The sequence below is a fragment of the Ambystoma mexicanum genome, chromosome 5p (assembly GCF_040938575.1).
Source record: "Ambystoma mexicanum isolate Mex_15411 chromosome 5p, UKY_AmexF1_1, whole genome shotgun sequence".
NCBI classification, from domain to species: Eukaryota; Metazoa; Chordata; class Amphibia; order Caudata; family Ambystomatidae; genus Ambystoma; species Ambystoma mexicanum.
This window is the reverse complement of record NC_090930.1, coordinates 48086879-48106039: the sequence shown is the minus strand read 5'-3', so window position 1 is coordinate 48106039 and position 19161 is coordinate 48086879. Positions and strand designations below refer to the sequence as shown.

The window sequence follows — 19161 nt, the reverse complement described above, 5'->3', positions numbered from 1 at the left end:
AAGGTGCTTGTGGGGTGCAGTAGAAAATGATGCTCATTTCATGCACTGGAGTCAGGCACGCAAGGTGCTGATGGGGCAGGGTGGAAAATGATGCTCATTTCATGCACTGGAGTCAGGCCGCATGGTGCTGGTGGGGCAGGGTGGAAAATGATGCTCATTTCATGCATTGGAGTCAGGCACGCAAGGTGCTGTTGGGGCGGGGTGGAAAATGATGTTCATTTCATGCACTGGAGTCAGGCACGCATGGTGCTGGTGGGGCAGGGTGGAAAATGATGCTCATTTCATGCATTGGAGTCAGGCACGCAAGGTGCTGGTGGGGCTGGGTGGAAAATGATGGTCATTTCATGCACTGGAGTCAGGCAGCAAGGTGCTGGTGGGGCAGGGTGGAAAAATTATGCTCATTTCATGCACTGGAGTCAGAAACGCAAGGTGCTGGTGGGGAAGGGTGGAAAATGATGCTCATATCATGCACTGGAGTCAGGCACGCAAGGTGCTGGTGGGGAAGGGTGGAAAATGATGCTCATATCATGCACTGGAGTCAGGCATGCAAGACGCTGCTGAGGCCGGCTGGAGAATGATGCTCATTTCATGCACTGGAGTCAGGCACACAAGGTGTTGGTGGGGCTGGGTGGAAAATGATGCTCATTTCATGCACTGGAGTCAGGCACCCTAGGTGCTGGTGGGACAGGGTGGAAAATGATGCTCATTTCATGCACTGGAGTCAGGCACGCAAGACGCTGAGGCGGGGTGGAAAATGATGCTCATTTCATGCACTGGAGTCAGGCACACAAGGTGCTGGTGGGGCTGGGTGGAAAATGATGCTCATTTTATGCACTGGAGTCAGGCACGCAAGGTGCTTGTGGGGTGCAGTAGAAAATGATGCTCATTTCATGCACTGGAGTCAGGCACACACGGTGCTGATGGGGCAGGGTGGAAAATGATGCTCATTTCATGCACTGGAGTCAGGCACACAAGGTGCTGGTGGGGCAGGGTAGAAAATGATACTCATTTCATGCACTGGAGTCAGGCACGCATGGTGCTGGTGGGGCAGGGTGGAAAATAATGCTCACTTCATGCATTGGAGTCAGGCATGCAAGGTGCTGGTGTGGCAGGGTGGAAAATGATGATCATTTCATGCACTGGAGTCAGGCACGCAAGGTGCTGGTGGGGCTGGTTGGATAATGATGCTCATTTCATGCACTGGAGTCAGGCACGCAAGGTGCTGCTGGGGCTGGGTGGAAAATGATGGTCATTTCATGCACTGGATTCAGGCACGCAAGGTGCTGGTGGGGCTGGATGGAAAATGGTGCTCATTTCATGCACTGGAGTCAGGCACGCAAGGTGCTGGTGGGGCTGGGTGGAAAATGATGCTCATTTCATGCACTGGAGTCAGGCACGCAAGGTGCTGCTGGGGCTGGGTGGAAAATGATGGTCATTTCATGCACTGGAGTCAGGCACGCAAGGTGCTGGTGGGGCAGGGTGGACAATGATGATCGTTTCATGCACTGGAGTCAGGCACACAAGGTGCTGGTGGGGCAGGGTGGAAAATGATGCTCATTTCATGCACTGGAGTCAGGCACGCAAGGTGCTGGTGGGGCTGGGTGGAAAATGATGCTCATTCCATGCACTGGAGTCAGGCACGCAAGGTGCTCGATGGGCGCGGTAGAAAATGATGTTCATTTCATGCACTGGAGTCAGGCACGCAAGGTGCTGATGGGGCAGGGTGAACATTGATGCTCGTTTCATGCGCTGGAGTCAGGCACTCATGGTGCTGGTGGGGCAGGGTGTAAAATGATGCTCATTTCATGCACTGGAGTCAGGCACGCAACACACTGCTGAGGCGGGGTGGAAAATGATGCTCATTTCATGCACTGGAGTCAGGCACGCAAGGTGCTAGTGGGGCAGGGTGGAAAATGATGCTCATTTCATGCACTGGAGTCAAGCACGCAAGGTGCTGGTGGGGCAGGGTGGAAAATGATGCTCATTTCATGCACTGGAGTCAGGCATGCAAGGTACTGGTGGAGCAGGGTGGAAAATGATGCTCATTTCATGCACTGGAGTCAGAGACGCAAGACGCTGCTGGGGCGGGATGGAAAATGATGCTCATTTCATGCACTGGAGTCAGGCACACAAGGTGCTGGTGGGTCAGGGTGGAAAATGATGCTCATTTCATGGCTGGGTGAAAATTTATGCTCATTTCATGCACTGGAGTCAGGCACACAAGGTGCTGATGGGGCAGGATGGAAATTGATGCTCGTTTCATGCGCTGGAGTCAGGCAGCTAGGTGCTGGTGGGGCAGGGTGGAGAATTATGCTCATTTCATGCATTGGAGTCAGGCACGCAAGATGTTGGTGGGGCAGGGTGGAAAATGATGCTCATTTCATGCACTGGAGTCAGGCACGCAAGACCCTGGGGCGGGGTGGAAAATGATACTCATTTCATGCACTGGAGTCAGGCACGCAAGGTGCTGGTGGGGCAGGCTGGAAAATGATGCTCATTTCATGCACTGAAGTCAGGCACACAAGGTGCTGTGGGGCAGGGTGGAAAATGATGCTCATTTCATGCACTGGAGTCAGGCACGCAAGGTGCTTGTGGGGTGCAGTAGAAAATGATGCTCATTTCATGCACTGGAGTCAGGCACGCAAGGTGCTGATGGGGCAGGGTGGAAAATGATGCTCATTTCATGCACTGGAGTCAGGCCGCATGGTGCTGGTGGGGCAGGGTGGAAAATGATGCTCATTTCATGCATTGGAGTCAGGCACGCAAGGTGCTGTTGGGGCGGGGTGGAAAATGATGTTCATTTCATGCACTGGAGTCAGGCACGCATGGTGCTGGTGGGGCAGGGTGGAAAATGATGCTCATTTCATGCATTGGAGTCAGGCACGCAAGGTGCTGGTGGGGCTGGGTGGAAAATGATGGTCATTTCATGCACTGGAGTCAGGCAGCAAGGTGCTGGTGGGGCAGGGTGGAAAAATTATGCTCATTTCATGCACTGGGGTCAGAAACGCAAGGTGCTGGTGGGGAAGGGTGGAATATGATGCTCATATCATGCACTGGAGTCAGGCACGCAAGGTGCTGGTGGGGAAGGGTGGAAAATGATGCTCATATCATGCACTGGAGTCAGGCATGCAAGACGCTGCTGAGGCGGGCTGGAGAATGATGCTCATTTCATGCACTGGAGTCAGGCACACAAGGTGCTGGTGGGGCTGGGTGGAAAATGATGCTCATTTCATGCACTGGAGTCAGGCACCCTAGGTGCTGGTGGGACAGGGTGGAAAATGATGCTCATTTCATGCACTGGAGTCAGGCACGCAAGACGCTGAGGCGGGGTGGAAAATGATGCTCATTTCATGCACTGGAGTCAGGCACACAAGGTGCTGGTGGGGCTGGGTGGAAAATGATGCTCATTTTATGCACTGGAGTCAGGCACGCAAGGTGCTTGTGGGGTGCAGTAGAAAATGATGCTCATTTCATGCACTGGAGTCAGGCACGCACGGTGCTGAGGGGGCAGGGTGGAAAATGATGCTCATTTCATGCACTGGAGTCAGGCACACAAGGTGCTGGTGGGGCAGGGTAGAAAATGATACTCATTTCATGCACTGGAGTCAGGCACGCATGGTGCTGGTGGGGCAGGGTGGAAAATAATGCTCACTTCATGCATTGGAGTCAGGCATGCAAGGTGCTGGTGTGGCAGGGTGGAAAATGATGATCATTTCATGCACTGGAGTCAGGCACGCAAGGTGCTGGTGGGGCTGGTTGGATAATGATGCTCATTTCATGCACTGGAGTCAGGCACGCAAGGTGCTGCTGGGGCTGGGTGGAAAATGATGGTCATTTCATGCACTGGAGTCAGGCACGCAAGGTGCTGGTGGGGCTGGATGGAAAATGGTGCTCATTTCATGCACTGGAGTCAGGCACGCAAGGTGCTGGTGGGGCTGGGTGGAAAATGATGCTCATTTCATGCACTGGAGTCAGGCACACAAGGTGCTGCTAGGGCTGGGTGGAAAATGATGGTCATTTCATGCACTGGAGTCAGGCACGCAAGATGCTGGTGGGGCAGGGTGGACAATGATGATCGTTTCATGCACTGGAGTCAGGCACGCAAGGTGCTGGTGGGGCAGGGTGGAAAATGATGCTCATTTCATGCACTGGAGTCAGGCACGCAAGGTGCTGGTGGGGCAGGGTGGAAAAATGATGCTAATTTCATGCACTGGAGTCAGGCACGCAAGGTGCTGGTGGGGCAGGGTGGAACATGATGCTCATTTCATGCGCTGGAGAGACAGGTACACAAGGTGCTGGTGGGGCAGGGTGGAAAATGATGCTCATTTCATGCACTGGAGTCAGGCACCCAAGGTGCTGGTGGGGCTGGGTGGGGAATTATGCTAATTTCATGCACTGCAGTCAGGCACGCAAGGTGCTGGTGGGGTGGGGTGGAAAATTATGCTCATTTCATGCACTGGAGTCAGGCACAAAAGGTGCTGGTGGGGAGGGGTGGAAAATTATGCTCATTTCATGCACTGGAGTCAGGCACACGAGGTGCTGCTCGGGCAGGGTGGGAAATGATACTCATTTCATGCACTGGAGTCAGGCACCCAAGGTGCTGGTGGGGCTGGGTGGGGAATTATGCTAATTTCATGCACTGGAGTCAGGCACGCAAGGTGCTGCTGGGGCAGTGTGCAAAATGACGCTCATTTCATGCACTGGAGTCAGGCACGCAAGGTGCTGCTGGGGCTGGGTGGAAAATGACGCTCATTTCATGCACTGCAGTCAGGCACGCAAGGTGCTGGTGGGGTGGGGTGGAAAATTATGCTCATTTCATGCACTGGAGTCAGGCACAAAAGGTGCTGGTGGGGAGGGGTGGAAAATTATGCTCATTTCATGCACTGGAGTCAGGCACACGAGGTGCTGCTCGGGCAGGGTGGAAAATGATACTCATTTCATGCACTGGAGTCAGGCATGCAAGGTACTGGTGGGGCAGGGTGGAAAATGATGCTCATTTCATTTCATGCACTGGAGTCAGGCACACAAAGTGCGGGTGGAGCTGGGTAGAAAATGATGCTCATGTCATTTCATGCACTGGAGTCAGGCAAACAAGGTGCTGGTGGAGCAAGGTGCTGGTGGGGCAGGGTGGAAAATGATGCTCATTTCATGCACTGGAGTCAGGCACTCAAGGTGCTGGTGGAGCTGGGTGGAAAATGATGCTCATTTCATGCACTGGAATCAGGCACACGAGGCGCTGGTGGAGCAAGGTGCTGGTGGAGCAGGGTAGAAAATGATGCTCATTTCATTCACTGGAGTCAGGCACACAAGGTGCTGGTGGGGTGGGGTGGAAAATGATGCTCATTTCATGCACTGGAGTAAGGCACACAAGGTGCTGGTGGGGCGGGGTGGAAAATGATGCTCATTTAATGCACTGGAGTCAGGCACACGAGGTGCTGCTCGGGCAGGGTGGAAAATGATGCTTATTTCATGCACTGGAGTCAGGCACACAAGGTGCTGGTGGAGCTGGATGGAAAATGATGCTCATTTCCTTTCATGCACTGGAGTCAGGCACACAAGGTGCTGGTGGGGCGGGGTGGGAAATGATGCTTTTTTCATGCACTGGAGAGACAGGTACACAAGGTGCTGGTGGGGCAGGGTGGAAAATGATGCTCATTTCATGCACTGGAGTCAGGCACGCAAGGTGCTGGTGGGGCAGGGTGGAAAATGATGCTCATTTCATGCACTGGAGTCAGGCACGCAAGGTGCTGGTGGGGCAGGGTGGAAAATGATGCTCATTTCATGCACTGGAGTCAGGCACGCAAGGTGCTGGTGGAGCAGGGTGGAAAATGATGCTCATTTCATGCGCTGGAGAGACAGGTACACAAGGTACTGGTGGGCAGAGTGGAAAATGATGCTCATTTCATGCACTGGAGTCAGGCACCCAAGGTTCTGATGGGGCTGGGTGGAGAATTATGCTCATTTCATGCACTGGAGTCAGGCACACAAGGTGCTGGTGGGGCAGGGTGGAAAATGATGCTCATTTCATGCACTGGAGTCACTCACCCAAGGTGCTGGTGGGGCAGGGTGGAAAATGATGCTAATTTCATGCACTAGAGTCAGGCACACGAGGTGCTGCTTGGGCAGGGTGCAAAATGATGCTCATTTCATGCACTGGAGTCAGGCACACAAGGTGCTGGTGGCGCAGGGTGGAAAATGATGCTCATTTCATGCACTGAAGTCAGGCACACAAGGTGTTAGTGGGGCAGGGTGGAAAATGATGCTCATTTCATGCACTGGAGTCAGGCACAAAAGGTGCTGGTGGGGAGGGGTGGAAAATTATGCTCATTTCATGCACTGGAGTCAGGCACACGAGGTGCTGCTCGGGCAGGGTGGGAAATGATACTCATTTCATGCACTGGAGTCAGGCACCCAAGGTGCTGGTGGGGCTGGGTGGGGAATTATGCTAATTTCATGCACTGGAGTCAGGCACGCAAGGTGCTGCTGGGGCAGTGTGCAAAATGACGCTCATTTCATGCACTGGAGTCAGGCACGCAAGGTGCTGCTGGGGCTGGGTGGAAAATGACGCTCATTTCATGCACTGCAGTCAGGCACGCAAGGTGCTGGTGGGGTGGGGTGGAAAATTATGCTCATTTCATGCACTGGAGTCAGGCACAAAAGGTGCTGGTGGGGAGGGGTGGAAAATTATGCTCATTTCATGCACTGGAGTCAGGCACACGAGGTGCTGCTCGGGCAGGGTGGAAAATGATACTCATTTCATGCACTGGAGTCAGGCATGCAAGGTACTGGTGGGGCAGGGTGGAAAATGATGCTCATTTCATTTCATGCACTGGAGTCAGGCACACAAAGTGCGGGTGGAGCTGGGTAGAAAATGATGCTCATGTCATTTCATGCACTGGAGTCAGGCAAACAAGGTGCTGGTGGAGCAAGGTGCTGGTGGGGCAGGGTGGAAAATGATGCTCATTTCATGCACTGGAGTCAGGCACTCAAGGTGCTGGTGGAGCTGGGTGGAAAATGATGCTCATTTCATGCACTGGAATCAGGCACACGAGGCGCTGGTGGAGCAAGGTGCTGGTGGAGCAGGGTAGAAAATGATGCTCATTTCATTCACTGGAGTCAGGCACACAAGGTGCTGGTGGGGTGGGGTGGAAAATGATGCTCATTTCATGCACTGGAGTAAGGCACACAAGGTGCTGGTGGGGCGGGGTGGAAAATGATGCTCATTTAATGCACTGGAGTCAGGCACACGAGGTGCTGCTCGGGCAGGGTGGAAAATGATGCTTATTTCATGCACTGGAGTCAGGCACACAAGGTGCTGGTGGAGCTGGATGGAAAATGATGCTCATTTCCTTTCATGCACTGGAGTCAGGCACACAAGGTGCTGGTGGGGCGGGGTGGGAAATGATGCTTTTTTCATGCACTGGAGAGACAGGTACACAAGGTGCTGGTGGGGCAGGGTGGAAAATGATGCTCATTTCATGCACTGGAGTCAGGCACGCAAGGTGCTGGTGGGGCAGGGTGGAAAATGATGCTCATTTCATGCACTGGAGTCAGGCACGCAAGGTGCTGGTGGGGCAAGGTGGAAAATGATGCTCATTTCATGCACTGGAGTCAGGCACGCAAGGTGCTGGTGGAGCAGGGTGGAAAATGATGCTCATTTCATGCGCTGGAGAGACAGGTACACAAGGTACTGGTGGGCAGAGTGGAAAATGATGCTCATTTCATGCACTGGAGTCAGGCACCCAAGGTTCTGATGGGGCTGGGTGGAGAATTATGCTCATTTCATGCACTGGAGTCAGGCACACAAGGTGCTGGTGGGGCAGGGTGGAAAATGATGCTCATTTCATGCACTGGAGTCACTCACCCAAGGTGCTGGTGGGGCAGGGTGGAAAATGATGCTAATTTCATGCACTAGAGTCAGGCACACGAGGTGCTGCTTGGGCAGGGTGCAAAATGATGCTCATTTCATGCACTGGAGTCAGGCACACAAGGTGCTGGTGGCGCAGGGTGGAAAATGATGCTCATTTCATGCACTGAAGTCAGGCACACAAGGTGTTAGTGGGGCAGGGTGGAAAATGATGCTCATTTCATGCACTGGAGTCAGGCACACGAGGTGCTGCTTGGGCAGGGTGGAAAATGATGCTCATTTCATGCACTGCAGTCAGGCACACGAGGTGCTGGTGGAGCAGGGTGGAAAATGATGCTCATTTCATGCACTGGAGTCAGGCACACAAGGTGCTGGTGGGGCTGGGTGGAAAATGATGCACATTTCATGCACTGGAGTTAGGCACACGAGGTGCTGCTTGGGCCGGGTGGAAAATAATGGTCATTTCATGCACTGCGGGGTGGAAGATTATGCTCATTCCATGCACTGGAGTCAGGCACGCAACAGGCTGGTGGGGCAGGGTGGAAAATGATGCTCATTTAATGCACTGGAGTTAGGTATATAAGGTGCTGGTGGGGCGGGTGGAAAATTATGCTCATTTCATGCACTGGAGTCAGGCAAGCAAGGTGCTGGAGGGGCTGGGTGGAAAATGATGCTCATTTCATGGCTGGGTGGAAAATGATGCTCATTTCAAGCACTGGAGTCAGGCACGCAAGGTGCTGGTGGGGTAGGCTGGAAAATGATGCTCATTTCATGCACTGGAGTCAGGCACGCAAGGTGCTGGTGGGGTAGGGTGGAAAATGATGCTCATTTCATGCACTGGAGTGAGGCACGGAAGACGCTGCTGGGGCGTGGTGGAAAATTATGCTCATTTCATGCATTGGAGTCAGCCACGCAAGGTGCTGGTGGAGAAGGGTTGGAAAATGATGCTCATTTCATGCACTGGAGTCAGGCACACAAAGTGCTGGTGGGGGAGAGTGGAAAATGATGCTCATTTCATGCACTGGAGTCAGGCACACAAGGTGCTGGTGGGGCAGGGTGGAAAATGATGCTCATTTCATGCACTGGAGTGAGGCACGGAAGACGCTGCTGGGGCGGGGTGGAAAATTATGCTCATTTCATGCACTGGAGTCAGGCACACGAGGTGCTGGTGGAGCAGGGTGGAAAATGACGCTCATTTCATGCACTGGAGTCAGGCACGCAAGGTGCTAAATGGGGCAGGGTGGAAAATGATTCTCATTTCATGCACTGGAGTTAGGTACATAAGGTGCTGGTGGGGCGGGTGGAAAATTATGCTCATTTCATGCACTGGAGTCAGGCAAGCAAGGTGCTGGTGGGGCTGGGTGGAAAATGATGCTCATTTCATGGCTGGGTGGAAAATGATGCTCATTTCAAGCACTGGAGTCAGGCACGCAAGGTGCTAAATGGGGCAGGGTGGAAAATGATTCTCATTTCATGCACTGGTGTCAGGCACAAAAGGTGCTGGTGGGGCAGGGTGGAAAATGATGCTCATTTCATGCACTGGAGTCAGACACGCAAGGTGCTGGTGGGGCAGGGTAGAAAATGATGCTCATTTCATGCACTGGAGTGAGGCACGGAAGACGCTGCTGGGGCGGGGTGGAAAATTATGCTCATTTCATGCACTGGAGTCAGGCACACGAGGTCCTGGTGGAGCAGGGTGGAAAATGACGCTCATTTCATGCACTGGAGTCAGGCACGCAACGTGCTAAATGGGGCAGGGTGGAAAATGATTCTCATTTCATGCACTGGTGTCAGGCACACAAGGTGCTGGTGGGGCAGGGTGGAAAATGAGGCTCATTTCATGCACTGGAGTCAGGCACGCAAGGTGCTAAATGGGGCAGGGTGGAAAATGATTCTCATTTCATACACTGGAGTCAGGCACACAAGGTGCTGGTGGGGGAGGGTGGAACATGATGCTCATTTCATGCACTGGAGTCAGGCACACAAGGTGCTGGTGGGGCAGGGTGGAAAATGATGCTCATTTCATGCACTGGAGTGAGGCACGGAAGACACTGCTGGGGCGGGGCGGAAAATTATGCTCATTTCATGCACTGGAGTCAGGCACACGAGGTGCTGGTGGAGGAGGGTGGAAAATGACGCTCATTTCATGCACTGGAGTCAGGCACGCAAGGTGCTAAATGGGGCAGGGTGGAAAATGATTCTCATTTCATGCACTGGAGTCAGGCACACAAGGTGCTGGTGGGGGAGGGTGGAACATGATGCTCATTTCATGCACTGGAGTCAGGCACACAAGGTGCTGGTGGGGAAGGGTGGAAAATGATGCTCATTTCAAGCACTGGACTGAGGCACGGAAGACGCTGCTGGGGCGGGGTGGAAAATTATGCTCATTTCATGCACTGGAGTCAGGCACACGAGGTGCTGGTGGAGCAGGGTGGAAAATGATGCTCATTTCATGCACTGGAGTCAGGCACGCAAGGTGCTAAATGGGGCAGGGTGGAAAATGATTCTCATTTCATGCACTGGAGTCAGGCACACAAGGTGCTGGTGGGGCAGGGTTGAAAATGAGGCTCATTTCATGCACTGGAGTCAGGCACACAAGGTGCTGCTGGGGCAGGGTGGAAAATGATGTTCATTTAATGCACTGGAGTTAGGTAAATAAGGTGCTGGTGGGGCGGGTGGAAAATTATGCTCATTTCATGCACTGGAGTCAGGCAAGCAAGGTGCTGGTGGGGCTGGGTGGAAAATTATGCTCATTTCATGGCTGGGTGGAAAATGATGCTCATTTCAAGCACTGGAGTCAGACACGCAAGGTGCTGGTGGGGCAGGGTGGAAAATGATGCTCATTTCATGCACTGGAGTGAGGCACGGAAGACGCTGCTGGGGCGGGGTGGAAAATTATGCTAATTTCATGCACTGGAGTCAGCCACGCAAGGTGCTGGTGGAGAAGGGTTGGAAAACGATGCTCATTTCATGCACTGGAGTCAGGCACACAAGGTGCTGGTGGGGGAGGGTGGAAAATGATGCTCATTTCAGACACTGGAGTCAGGCACACAAGGTGCTGGTGGGGTAGGGTGGAAAATGATGCTCATTTCATGCACTGGAGTCAGACACGCAAGGTGCTGGTGGGGCAGGGTGGAAAATGATGCTCATTTCATGCACTGGAGTGAGGCACGGAAGACGCTGCTGGGGCGGGGTGGAAAATTATGCTAATTTCATGCACTGGAGTCAGCCATGCAAGGTGCTGGTGGAGAAGGGTTGGAAAACGATGCTCATTTCATGCACTGGAGTCAGGCACACAAGGTGCTGGTGGAGGAGGGTGGAAAATGATGCTCATTTCAGACACTGGAGTCAGGCACACAAGGTGCTGGTGGGGCAAGGTGGAAAATGATGCTCATTTCATGCACTGGAGTGAGGCACGGAAGACGCTGCTGGGGCGGGGTGGAAAATTATGCTCATTTCATGCACTGGAGTCAGACACACGAGGTGCTGGTGGAGCGGGGTGGAAAATGACGCTCATTTCATGCACTGGAGTCAGGCACGCAAGGTGCTGCTGGGGCACGGTGGAAAATGACGCTCATTTCATGCACTGGAGTCAGGCACGCAAGGTGCTGCTGGGGCAGGGTGGAAAATGACGCTCATTTCATGCACTGGAGTGAGGCACGCAAGGTGCAGCTGGGGCAGGGTGGAAAATGATGCTCATTTCATGCACTGGAGTCAGGAACGCAAGGTGCTGTTGGGGCAGGGTGGAAAATGATGCTCATTTCATTTCATGCACTGGAGTCAGGCACACAAGGTGCTGGTGGAGCAAGGTACTGGTGGGGCAGGGTGGAAAACGATGCTCATTTCATGAACTGGAGAGACAGGAACACAAGGTGCTGGTGGGGCAGGGTGGAAAATGATGCTCATTTCATGCACTGGAGTCAGGCACACAAGGTGCTGGTGGAGCTGGGTGGAAAATGATGCTCATTATATTTCACGCACTGTAGTCAGGCACACGAGGTGCTGGTGGAGCTGGGTGGAAAATGATTCTCATTTCATGCACTGGAGTCAGGCACACAAGGTGCTGGTGAGGTAGGGTGGAAAATGATGCTCATTTCATGCACTGGAGTCAGGCACGCAAAGTGCTGGTGGGGCTGGGTGGAAAATGATGCTCATTTCATGCACTGGATTCAGGCACGCAAGGTGCTGCTGGGGCAGAGTGGAAAATGATGCTCATTTCATGCACTGGAGTCAGGCACACAAGGTGCTGGTGGGGCTGGGTGGAAAATGATGCTCATTCCATGCACTGGAGTCAGGCACGCAAGGTGCTCGATGGGCGCGGTAGAAAATGATGTTCATTTCATGCACTGGAGTCAGGCACGCAAGGTGCTGATGGGGCAGGGTGAACATTGATGCTCGTTTCATGCGCTGGAGTCAGGCACTCATGGTGCTGGTGGGGCAGGGTGTAAAATGATGCTCATTTCATGCACTGGAGTCAGGCACGCAACACACTGCTGAGGCGGGGTGGAAAATGATGCTCATTTCATGCACTGGAGTCAGGCACGCAAGGTGCTAGTGGGGCAGGGTGGAAAATGATGCTCATTTCATGCACTGGAGTCAAGCACGCAAGGTGCTGGTGGGGCAGGGTGGAAAATGATGCTCATTTCATGCACTGGAGTCAGGCATGCAAGGTACTGGTGGAGCAGGGTGGAAAATGATGCTCATTTCATGCACTGGAGTCAGAGACGCAAGACGCTGCTGGGGCGGGATGGAAAATGATGCTCATTTCATGCACTGGAGTCAGGCACACAAGGTGCTGGTGGGTCAGGGTGGAAAATTATGCTCATTTCATGGCTGGGTGAAAATGTATGCTCATTTCATGCACTGGAGTCAGGCACACAAGGTGCTGATGGGGCAGGATGGAAATTGATGCTCGTTTCATGCGCTGGAGTCAGGAACACAAGGTGCTAGTGGGGCTGGGTGGAAAATGATGGTCATTTCATGCACTGAAGTCAGGAACGCAAGGTCCTGGTGGGGCTGGGTGGTTAATTATGCTCATTTCATGCACTGGAGTCAAGCACACAAGGTGCTGGTGGGGCTGGGTGGAGAATTATGCTCATTTCATGCATTGGAGTCAGGCACGCAAGATGTTGGTGGGACAAGGTGGAAAATGACTCTCATTTCATGCACTGGAGTCAGGCACACAAGGAGCTGGTGGGGCAGGGTGGAAAATGATGCTCATTTCATGCGCTGGAGTCAGGCACGCATGGTGCTGGTGGGGCAGGGTGGAAAATGATGCTCATTTCATGCACTGGAGTCAGGCACGCAAGGAGCTTGTGGGGGGAAGGGTGGAAAATTATGCTCATTTCATGCACTGGAGTCAGGCACGCAAGGTGCTGGTGGGGCTCGGTGGAAAATGATGCTCATTTCATGCACTGGAATCAGGCACGCAAGGTGCTGCTGGGGCTGGGTGGAAAATGATGGTCATTTCATGCACTGGAGTCAGGCAGCTAGGTGCTGGTGGGGCAGGGTGGAGAATTATGCTCATTTCATGCATTGGAGTCAGGCACGCAAGATGTTGGTGGGACAAGGTGGAAAATGACTCTCATTTCATGCACTGGAGTCAGGCACACAAGGCGCTGGTGGGGCAGGGTGGAAAATGATGCTCATTTCATGCGCTGGAGTCAGGCACGCATGGTGCTGGTGGGGCAGGGTGGAAAATGATGCTCATTTCATGCACTGGAGTCAGGCACGCAAGGTGCTGGTGGGGAAGGGTGGAAAATTATGCTCATTTCATGCACTGGAGTCAGGCACGCAAGACGCTGCTGGGGCGGGTTTGAAAATGATGCTCATTTCATGCACTGGAGTCAGGCACGCAAGGTGCTGGTGGGGCAGGGTGGAAAATGATGCTCATTTCATGCACTGGAGTCAGGCACGCAAGACCCTGGGGCGGGGTGGAAAATGATACTCATTTCATGCACTGGGGTCAGGCACGCAAGGTTCTGGTGGGGCAGGCTGGAAAATGATGCTCATTTCATGCACTGGAGTCAGGCACACAAGGTGCTGTGGGGCAGGGTGGAAAATGATGCTCATTTCATGCACTGGACTCAGGCACACAAGGTGCTGTTGGGGCAGGGTGGAAAATGATGCTCATTTCATGCACTGGAGTCAGGCACACAAGGTGCTCGTGGGGCTGGGTGGAAAATGATGCTCATTTCATGCACTGGAGTCAGGCACGCAAGGTGCTTGTGGGGTGCAGTAGAAAATGATGCTCATTTCATGCACTGGAGTCAGGCACGCAAGGTGCTGATGGGGCAGGGTGGAAAATGATGCTCATTTCATGCACTGGAGTCAGGCCGCATGGTGCTGGTGGGGCAGGGTGGAAAATGATGCTCATTTCATGCATTGGAGTCAGGCACGCAAGGTGCTGTTGGGGCGGGGTGGAAAATGATGTTCATTTCATGCACTGGAGTCAGGCACGCATGGTGCTGGTGGGGCAGGGTGGAAAATGATGCTCATTTCATGCATTGGAGTCAGGCACGCAAGGTGCTGGTGGGGCTGGGTGGAAAATGATGGTCATTTCATGCACTGGAGTCAGGCAGCAAGGTGCTGGTGGGGCAGGGTGGAAAAATTATGCTCATTTCATGCACTGGAGTCAGAAACGCAAGGTGCTGGTGGGGAAGGGTGGAAAATGATGCTCATATCATGCACTGGAGTCAGGCACGCAAGGTGCTGGTGGGGAAGGGTGGAAAATGATGCTCATATCATGCACTGGAGTCAGGCAGCAAGGTGCTGGTGGGGCTGGGTGGAAAATGATGCTCATTTCATGCACTGGAGTCAGGCACCCTAGGTGCTGGTGGGACAGGGTGGAAAATGATGCTCATTTCATGCACTGGAGTCAGGCACGCAAGACGCTGAGGCGGGGTGGAAAATGATGCTCATTTCATGCACTGGAGTCAGGCACACAAGGTGCTGGTGGGGATGGGTGGAAAATGATGCTCATTTTATGCACTGGAGTCAGGCACGCAAGGTGCTTGTGGGGTGCAGTAGAAAATGATGCTCATTTCATGCACTGGAGTCAGGCACGCACAGTGCTGATGGGGCAGGGTGGAAAATGATGCTCATTTCATGCACTGGAGTCAGGCACACAAGGTGCTGGTGGGGCAGGGTAGAAAATGATACTCATTTCATGCACTGGAGTCAGGCACGCATGGTGCTGGTGGGGCAGGGTGGAAAATAATGCTCACTTCATGCATTGGAGTCAGGCATGCAAGGTGCTGGTGTGGCAGGGTGGAAAATGATGATCATTTCATGCACTGGAGTCAGGCACGCAAGGTGCTGGTGGGGCTGGTTGGATAATGATGCTCATTTCATGCACTGGAGTCAGGCACGCAAGGTGCTGCTGGGGCTGGGTGGAAAATGATGGTCATTTCATGCACTGGAGTCAGGCACGCAAGGTGCTGGTGGGGCTGGATGGAAAATGGTGCTCATTTCATGCACTGGAGTCAGGCACGCAAGGTGCTGGTGGGGCTGGGTGGAAAATGATGCTCATTTCATGCACTGGAGTCAGGCACGCAAGGTGCTGCTGGGGCTGGGTGGAAAATGATGGTCATTTCATGCACTGGAGTCAGGCACGCAAGGTGCTGGTGGGGCAGGGTGGACAATGATGATCGTTTCATGCACTGGAGTCAGGCACGCAAGGTGCTGGTGGGGCAGGGTGGAAAATGATGCTCATTTCATGCACTGGAGTCAGGCACGCAAGACGCTGCTGGGGCTGGGTGGAAAATGATGCTAATTTCATGCACTGGAGTCAGGTACGCAAGGTGCTGGTGGAGCAGGGTGGAAAATGATGCTCATTTCATGCACTGGAGTCAGGCACGCAAGGTGCTGGTGGAGCTGGATGGAAAATGAGGCTCATTTCATGCACTGGAGTCAAGCACATAAGGTGCTGGTGGGGATAGGTGGAACATGATGCTCATTTCATGCACTGGAGTCAGGCACGCAAGGTGCTGGTGGGGCTGGGTGGAAAATGATGCTCATTTCATGCACTGGACAGACAGGTACACAAGGTGCTAGTGGGGCAGGGTGGAAAATGATGCTCATTTCATGCACTGGAGTCAGGCAGGCAAGGTGCTGGTGGGGCAGGTGGAAAATGATGCTCATTCCATGCACGGAGTCAGGCACACAAGGTGCTGGTGGGGCAGGGTGGAAAATGATGCTCATTTCATGCACTGGAGTCAGGCACGCATGACGCTGCTGGGGCTGGGTGGAAAATGATGCTCATTTCATGCACGGAGTCAGGCACGCAAGGTGCTGGTGGGGCTGGGTGGAAAATGATGCTCATTTCATGCACTGGAGTCAGGCAGGCAAGGTGCTGGTGGGGCAGGGTGGAAAATGATGCTCATTTCATGCACGGAGTCAGGCACGCAAGACGCTGCTGGGGCAGGGTGGAAAATGATGCTCATTTCATGCACTGGATTCAGGCACACAAGGTGCTGGTGGGGCAGGGTGGAAAATGATGCTCATTTCATGCACTGGAGTCAGGCACGCATGACGCTGCTGGGGCTGGGTGGAAAATGATGCTCATTTCATGCACGGAGTCAGGCACATGAGGTGCTGATGGGGCAGGGTGGAAAATGATGCTCATCTCATGCACTGGAGTCAGGCACGCAAGGTGCTGGTGGGGTTGGGTGGAAAATGATGCTCATTTCATGCACTGGAGTCAAGCACGCAAGGTGCTGGTGGGGCTGGGTGGAAAATGATGCTCATTTCATGCACTGGAGTCAGGCACGCAAGGTGCTGGTGGGGCTGGGTGGAAAATGATACTCATTTCATGCACTGGAGTCAGGCAGGCAAGGTGCTGGTGGGGCAGGGTGGAAAATGATGCTCATTTCATGCACGGAGTCAGGCACGCAAGACGCTGCTGGGGCAGGGTGGAAAATGATGCTCATTTCATGCACTGGAGTCAGGCACTCAAGGTGCTGGTGGGGCTGGGTGGAAAATGATGCTCATTTCATGCACTGGAGTCAGGCATGCAAGGTGCTGGTGGGGCGGGGTGGAAAATGATGCTCATTTCAAGCACTGGAGTCAGGCACACAAGGTGCTGGTGGGGCAGTGTTGGAAATTATGCTAATTTCATGCACTGGAGTCAGGCACGCAAGGTGCTGCTGGGGCAGGGTGGAAAATTATGCTCATTTCATGCACTGGAGTCAGGCACGCAAGGTGCTGGTGGGGCAGTGTTGGAAATGATGCTAATTTCATGCACTGGAGTCAGGCACGCAAGGTGCTGGTGGGGCAGGTTGGAAAATTATGCTCGTTTCATGCACTGGAGTCAGGCACCCAAGCTGCTGGTGGGGCGGGGTGGAAAATTATGCTCGTTTCATGCACTGGAGTCAGGCACGCAAGGTGCTGGTGGGGCAGGTTGGAAAATTATGCTCGTTTCATGCACTGGAGTCAGGCACCCAAGCTGCTGGTGGGGCGGGGTGGAAAATTATGCTCGTTTCATGCACTGGAGTCAGGCACGCAAGGTGTCACTGGGGCGGGGTGGAAAATGCTGCTCCTTTCTGAAAATAAATCATGCACTGGAGAGACAGATACACGCGTGTTTACCATTAGGATAATTGCAAGTCTGGATCACTGTGTTTGCTCCATTAGTAAATATATGAGTTACTGGGGTTTCAATTTGTCCAGAAAGTCACTGATAGTGAACTCTCATAATCAGAATAGCTTTGCCCAAGATCACACGGCACTCCAGTTTAATCCCACCACTTATGAATGCCCAGGCCCCGGCAGAAGATATGTGGGGGTCCATTTCGCCATGATGGTCGGGGGCCGCCTGCTTAGAGCGCAAACTGTCTGGAGGCACCTGTGGGGTGCATACATTATAATGGCGACAAAGATAAGGTTAATAGCCGCTGATTATCACGAGACGGTAAGCCAGCAGGGAGCAAAAAACACTAAATGCCCACTGAAGAGCTCTAAACCCTTCTTTGTCAGCAAATGGCTGATGTGGAGGAACCAGTTTTAGAAGGCAGTTAACATTTTTGTATATCTGTGAAGACAATATGCCACTGTAAAGCACACATTTTAAGCCCCAGTGTCAAATACACACATGAATACAATACCTTGTTACAAGACCGTTTACTGGTCACGCGGGGGCAGCTGCTGTGGGTCCCTCTCAGGCTCGAGGCCCCGTTCATTTTAAAAGGTTGAAATGCCCTGCTGCCGCACGTGTGGCTGCCTATTCAAGGGTGACTCAAAAGTGCACACTTCCTAAGCTGAATGATGGACACACGAAGGAGGGCTCAGCTAATCACAGTCCACTAAGGCACTCTCCCCTGTATGGGGGCGGGGGGGATACACGTATCTACACTATTAAAAGTACAGGTAAAATGGGCCCGTTTCTAATTGTAATGCAATTGTCCAGAGCGCATTTAGTCCTTTCAGCGAGACGGGTGGCGCTTTGCACATTTTTGCACACCCCACGCCCCGTTCTTACCATCATGGGTGTTGCTGGAGGAATACAACTGCAGCACGTCACGTGCTCCTTTTGAATTCCTACACGTGCGTGTTTCTGCAGTGTGGCAAGCACTTGCACGTGGCCTCGTGCGGTGCGTGAAAATGCTATGACTTATTTGGGTAAAATGAGGGGCATTTGAAAGACACATGACATGAGGTCACGTGGCCTGCAGCTGCTAGGGGGGTGGGTGGGGGCACTTACTTGGTGAGTCTTTCTGGGGGAGAAGCAGGAGCCGCAGGCAGCTGGACCCAGGGCAAACAGGCAGGAAGAGAGATGGTGGGCACGCAGGACCCCAGCCTGGCACTTCTGGGGCTGGGTGGTGTGGGCCTGGCTCGTGGAGTCTGCTACCGGGAGAACACCCTCCTTCCCCGCAGCTGCTCCTCTTCCTATATTTAGAATTTTGCACGTGGTACTTTCCACCCAGACTTGGTGACGAGCGCCCCCTAGTGCCCATGCTTTTAACTACACACACGATTGTTCTCTAGACAAATAAATGCTCGTTTAACATTTCTCAAGCAGCTGGAATGTTTAAATAACAGCTCACAAGCAGAAATACGCATTTTCTTTTTTCTTTTTAAATTCTCTTTATTGTTTTGAAGAATCACGAAAACGACTGCATTTGCATCTTTTCCAATTCAAGGGACATATTCCAGGCATACATTGCAATTAATCTCTGGTTCAGAGTGGTCAGTGGTTCTGCGTGGTTGTGCCATAGGGTACATTCTATATGGGCCCCATGTGTCTCTAGGTACAATATATATGGGCCCCATGTGGCTCTAGATATATTCTATATGGG

General features: G+C 53.0%; 1 protein-coding gene across 3 annotated transcripts in view; it reads right to left on the bottom strand.

Annotated features, from left to right (window-relative positions):
• Window positions 1–18745, bottom strand: part of LOC138480710 (zinc finger protein 850-like) — a 185313-nt gene extending 166568 nt beyond the window's left edge. For all 3 annotated transcript variants that reach the window (XR_011274119.1, XM_069612412.1, XM_069612414.1), the window contains exon 1: window positions 18567–18745. The gene's annotated coding sequence lies outside the window, so the exon portion shown is untranslated. The remainder of the gene's footprint in view (window positions 1–18566) is intronic.
• Window positions 18746–19161: the final 416 nt, after the last annotated feature.